The sequence below is a fragment of the Lactuca saligna genome, chromosome 5 (genome assembly GCF_052625555.1).
Source record: "Lactuca saligna cultivar CGN05327 chromosome 5, ASM5262555v1, whole genome shotgun sequence".
NCBI classification, from domain to species: Eukaryota; Viridiplantae; Streptophyta; class Magnoliopsida; order Asterales; family Asteraceae; genus Lactuca; species Lactuca saligna.
The window spans coordinates 295,428,413-295,433,917 of NC_136421.1; the positions used below are offsets into that span (position 1 = coordinate 295,428,413).

The following is a 5,505-nucleotide window of genomic DNA, read 5'->3' on the forward strand; positions in this document are numbered from 1 at the left end:
TAAGCACGCTTTTTTTACAGCATCAGACGAATCAATATGAAACACATTATTGCCTAAATTATCAACACACATTACAGTTTCATACACACCATCACAAGGTAAATATTCAAATATAAAAACACCATTTTTATAAGCAGAACTAGAACCATTCAAATCATTAAATGAATATCTAAACCCTTGTCTAAACAATGCATGAAAAGAGATAATGTTTCTTTTCATTTCTGACAAGTTGCAACAATTTATTAAATCTAAAAAACACCACTACTAACTAGACTATAAACTATAATCTTGGTAACAAGAAAAGATCGCCTATTCCCCATGATCAGGTTCATTCTACCATGCTCCACGTCCTCACTTCTTCTTAGCCCCTTCAAATAAGAACAAATGTGAAATCCACATCGTGTATCAAGGACCCAAGAACGAGAAGATGATGAGTTATTAGATAAAATAGTGTATATACCTGCAGAAGATGGATTCACCTTGCAATCCTTGATATCTTGCATATGCTTTAGGTAGCTTCGTTTACAATGCTCTTTGTCATTGCAACAAAAGCAAATAGCCTCTTAGGGATCAGAAGAGGGTGGGTTATCGAAACTGGACTTTCCTTTAGGGCCGCTACTGGATAACCATGCATGAGACTTTACCTTCCAGTTTTTCATGGGAGGACCTTTCCTATTTTTACCCTTTCCTTGTCCAATGGCCAAAACGGGGAACTAGCAGGATTGGAGGCTAAACTTTTTCCCTTCATTCCTACTTCGACTGTCCATAAAAGGTTATGCAATTAAGCTAAGCTAGTCTCACAGTTGTTCAATTGATAGGTCAGAATGAACTAATCATAACAACTACGCAAGGAGCTTAGGACTATGTCAATAGTAAACTCCTCATCAAAATGCACATTTAGCCTAACAAGGCACTCCACGTAACGTTACATTATCTACACATGGACACATACATGTTCTTCCTCCTTTATCTTGCATGCCATTCGGGACTTGACCACTTCGTACTTTTCTCGACAAGCTCGCTTATGGTACTTTACCATAAGGTCCTTGTTCATATCATAGGGCCAATATTCCTCATAAAACCTCTGCAACTCAGGGGTCATGGTGGAAACGATGATGCAAGCAACTTTTGTTGAATCATCTTAGTGCTTTTAATAGGAGGCATATTCTTCAAGAGTAGCTTTGCCTTCTTCGACTTCCATGAGTTCTTTTTCAAGAATGTACTCTTTGTTCTCAAATCAAAGGGCCATTTTTATATTTTGCATTCAATCATTATAATTGGAACCATTCGATGTGACTTTGGAGCATATAGTGAGCAATGAGAGGTTATGGTAGTTGGAGGAGGATGAAATAGAAGCATCGGTTGGAGTAGACATCTATAAAAGGAGGGTAGTTTCAGTTAGATAAGAACATTCCTTAGTATAATAACTCAAAATGAAATATTAAACTTATGATCCAACTATATAAATCATAACTTAAAAAAGGGATGTCGTTATCTAATTGTAAATTTTATAAAGGTAGGTAATTGACGATTTACCAATTCCACCAATAAGAAATCAAATCAAGCTGAGTGAAATTCCTATGTATTTTGATATTCATTGAAACTATTCAATGACACATTTAATATCAAACTAGGCTCTTATATTTGTGTCTGTGATACCAAGGATCACAAACAAAATGTAAACAACCATGCAAAGTGCTCGGTAACCTCATTATCATTTATTATCCCAATTGATGTGCTGGTAAACTACACATGCCCCATAAACAATGATAATTTGTGAGATACCCATTAAAACTCATTATTACTCCCTATTAGTGTCATGGTTAATCACACATGCTCCACTAACTACTTATAAAGTGTAATGTGCAATTTCATGGGTTAGCATATTAATTCACATTTTTTCTAAAGTAACTAGATTTGGGATTTTAGTAAAGAAGGTTTTATTACTTTTTAATATCATTATACTTTTAATGAGACTTAATGTATTATCAAGTCTGTTTTGCTAATGACCCTTCCACCAATCAAGGAAGCGGTGGATGACAGTGAACACACATTCAACTACCATTTTACAGAAAGTTTCCTTATACTCCCTTATAGACCGGCTTCGTGAATGAGACATACTAGCGACTTGCCTGACATAGTCTTATACATATAATATATTAACAATTAATAATAATATATAAGGTGTAGGATTTATCCAATTTTATAACTATCTCTTTTAATCAAATTAACCTAACAATTATCAAAAATACGGAAACCATAACCATATAGCAATTTTTGAAAACTTGGGGAAGAAGGTTAGGGTTTCAAACCCTAACCCTAATTTTGAAATCCAAAAGGGAATGAGCTAGGGTTTCGAAGAACTTTAATTTTGAAATTCTTGGCCTTTTAGGGTTTAATTTCAATAAACCTTAATTGATAAAATTCAACAATTATAGCAATTCAATTGTAAACAAACCAAATTCTCTTATACCACTGATGGGATTTATGTAAAACAAATAAACTTAAAACCCTTAAATTCACATGCAACCTAAAGGATCTATGTTTTCACTATTAGATGGAGTAGGCTATGTTCGAAAATACCATAACTAGTTTTAGAATTACATACCTTATTTTTATTATAGTAAAGAACAATGATTCTTTAATTGTAGATTTCCTGAAAGTTAACAACACAAATGTCGTGCCTCTAATGGAATCACACCCAAGCTAGCAAGAAGATGACTTGAAGGAGGAAAGGGGAGAAGAGATTTTCATCCAAACCTTGGGATAATAGAGTGGCCGAAAAATGAAGGTCGTAGGGTCCTATTATATTGGAAGTAGGAAACCCTATATAACCCTAATCTTATAGTTTCTTCCTCTATTTTCATCATGTATGCCATATATATATATATATATATATATATATATATATATATATATATATATATACACACTATCAACCATGGTTGATACACCTTTTAGGAAACTTTCCATCAAGGTTGGCCACTTCCGTATAAGATGAACACCTTGAAGACTCAAGTTATTGACTTATAAAAGTCTAAGTTCCTGTCAAAGATGCCTATTAACTAATATGCTAGACAGGGCCGGTCCAATGGTATTTGATGCCCTGGGCGAGAATATTTAATGATGCCTTTTGATTGTATCATATGTCCATACATCCATAAAGAAGTCATATTTACATTTAAAAAATACAGCATGCATATATATACCATGTAATGATATTAATTGCAAAAATAAAAATAAAAAACTAGAGATTTATTTAAAATACATATCTTAATAGTTAAACCAAAATAAAATAACAAATAGTATTAACTAAAATGCCACTAAAGACATTAACCACTACAAGCTATATTAAGATTTTAATACAATTATATTTTTTCTGAACCACAGAGGCAAATATATAAACCAGAAAACCAGCATGAAGTTGGAGGTCAAAGTACAAACTATCTAAAGCAACAAAAATTGAGGCCAAAAAAATAACATCTTCCAAAAGAGAAACTAGTCAACTATATACAAAGATTCTAAAACAAGATGGGCAAAAGAGTCAAATATGCTTTTTGGCAATCAACCCAACACTATATGATGTAGAACCACTAGAAGATGTGAGCATATCATCAATCTTGTTATCCATCCAGGAAATCCTTTTCAGCACAGAGGGTAAAATGGACTTTTTTTGGATTTGGCAAAACACTTATACTTGAGTGACAAAAACAAATGAGCACCATCTCTTCAATCTTGATAACAAAGAAATATTATGTGCCATTTCTTGATTGTCCTTCCAAGAGTGATCTTCCATTTTGATCTTCAAAGTGTCATTACACTCATGAGAGCCTTCTTCTCAAAATTGAAGCAAACAAGGAATTTCCCTTCAGTTATCACCATGAGAACCCACTACAGATTATGATTCTTTGTTTCCTAGGTACCTTGAAAAAACAAACCCGTTCTAGTTGAGATCAATTCCAACCAACTCAGTTAACAAGGCCGGCCCAAGATATTGATAATTATACCCACAAAATTAACCCACTAAATAAATGTCAGAAGTCATGAATCATATTGATGTATACCCTATGTACAACAAGCAGGCCAAGTGAAGCCCTCATTAATCCTTATTTCAAAAATACATATGATAAAATCAGATAAAAAGATCATCTCGTTTTAGATCCAGGATATAACGATTCCTAAAAAATACATATGATATCATATACAAAAATTATAACCTGTACTACATCGATTTCAAATAAAAAATTGCTTGAATACTCTGATTCACACAAAATGAAATCGGGATTAAAACAAAATCAGATTTCAGGAATTCGATTAAACTAGGAATGAGACACAAATTAACCTATAAATTCAAAATCTAACAAGAAATTCATGTTCACAATCGATTCCAGAAAATAAAAAAGTATGTGCTTACAAAACCAGAAAAAGAAACGGGACTTACTAGTTGATCAGATCAGAGAAGAAAGGACAGTTGGCGCTGGAGCCGGAGATCAAAATCTGGAGCGGAGAAGGATCGGTGATGTGAGTGATGGTTATAATTATGACCGCTTGGAATACTCGGATTTGAGTTAGGGGCAGACGAAAAAGTCTGTTTGCGTGCAACAGTCAGTCTCCTCGTTTCCTGAATCTACTTAAAACAATGTCGTCTCTTCGTCTTCCAGTTTTGGAAATTGGAGCTTTGTACTAGTTTTTCTTTTGCACGCTACCGGACTCCCTTGTGGACCAAAATTTTGCCTGAAAATAATATTAGACCTATAATAAGCGGACCAAATTTGATGCCCTTGTTATTGTGATGCCCTGGGCTGTGGCCCAGCTCGCCCAGCCCTTGGGCCGGCCCTGATGCTAGAATGTCTAAGTCCCCAACAAAGATGCCTACTAAGCAAGCTGTCTAGCACCTTGGCAATAAACTTAGTGAATTGAATGAATTTATTCCTCATATATACTCCTCATACATCCATGATGACCTTGCCTAAATTTGGGCTAATATTAAATGCCTCTCTAAGCATGAATGGTCTTATTTTCCATATGTTTCTAGGAGAAATCGCTATGTCACCTTTCTTCAAACCCTCCTTACAAAAAACACCTTATTATCTATAACCAACATAACATTCATGACTCTTCCCAATGAAATAGTTTTCTCCTTCCTTACGTTCACCAACCACCTTCAATCAATCTATAACATCTTAACTGCTTAAACCATCACATTACCATATGTTGTTTGCAACCATATTGCAACATATAAGAAATCTGATTCCTCTTTATTCTTTTTCTATAGTCTTCTTTGAACCATTTTTTGACATTACAACAACCATCTCCAACTCATACTACCATGCAACCCACATGCGTCTACCATATTTCCTACTACCACATCTCACTTGGAAGCACAAAACTCACCTTAGGGTGTCCATATTAATTGATCTTACTGCTAACACTATTAAAGCAAGTCATAATGCAAAGAAAGTGTCTCCATAATTAAATATGAGACATCAATTAGTTATGAAAAGT

At 34.2% G+C, this 5,505-nt stretch overlaps 1 long non-coding RNA gene across 1 annotated transcript; it reads right to left on the bottom strand.

Annotated features, from left to right (window-relative positions):
- Window positions 1-3,240: 3,240 nt before the first annotated feature.
- LOC144998336 (uncharacterized) lies at window positions 3,241-4,833 on the bottom strand. Its single transcript, XR_013660261.1, has 2 exons — window positions 4,442-4,833; window positions 3,241-3,923 (listed from the first exon to the last, which is right to left on the bottom strand). It is a non-coding gene; the product is annotated as an uncharacterized LOC144998336 (long non-coding RNA).
- Between the last annotated feature and the right edge of the window lie 672 nt (window positions 4,834-5,505).